We start from the raw sequence: 681 nt of genomic DNA on the forward strand, positions 1-681 counted from the left end.
TATATCTTCTCTTCATTGGCTAATGTGTGTATGAATGAGTATGAATGTGTGTGAATGTTAGCTATGAAGCACTTAGAAAGATGTGCTTGTGCGAATGGGTGTGAATGGGTGAATGCACAAGTTGTGTAAAGCGCTTTGAGTGCTCAGATGAGTAGAAAAGCGCTATATAAGAACCAGTCCATTTACCACTCTCATATTACAGGCATACTTGTTCTTCCTAGAGTATTTAAAAGTAGAATGGAAGGGAAAGCCTTCGGTTTTCAGGCCCCTCTTCTATGGAACCAGCTTCCAGTTTAGATGTGGGAGACAGGCACTCTCTCTACTTTTAAAATTAGGCTTAAAACTTTTTGCTAAAGCATATAGCCAGGGCTGGATCAGGTGACCAGGTGATCCTCCTTTAGTTATGCTGCAATAGATGTAGGCTGCTGGGGGATTCCCGTGATGCACTGAGTATTTCTTTTTCAGTCACCTTTCTCACTCACTATGGGTTAAAAGACCTCTCTGCATTGAGTCATACTTGTTATTAAGCAACTGGTTCTTTTGTGCTGACTTAACGCTAATAGAGTGCAGTGAGCTTCTTTAGCCAATAGGCATGAATCATGTCAGGGCCTGGTGCTGTCCAGCTCATCATGCGAAAGTCTCTTTCTTAGATGCCTGCCACTGTGACGGTCACTGGGACCT

The sequence above is a fragment of the Pundamilia nyererei genome, unplaced genomic scaffold, assembly GCF_000239375.1.
Source record: "Pundamilia nyererei isolate P.nyererei 1_Seehausen unplaced genomic scaffold, PunNye1.0 scaffold00335, whole genome shotgun sequence".
Lineage (NCBI taxonomy): Eukaryota > Metazoa > Chordata > Actinopteri > Cichliformes > Cichlidae > Pundamilia > Pundamilia nyererei.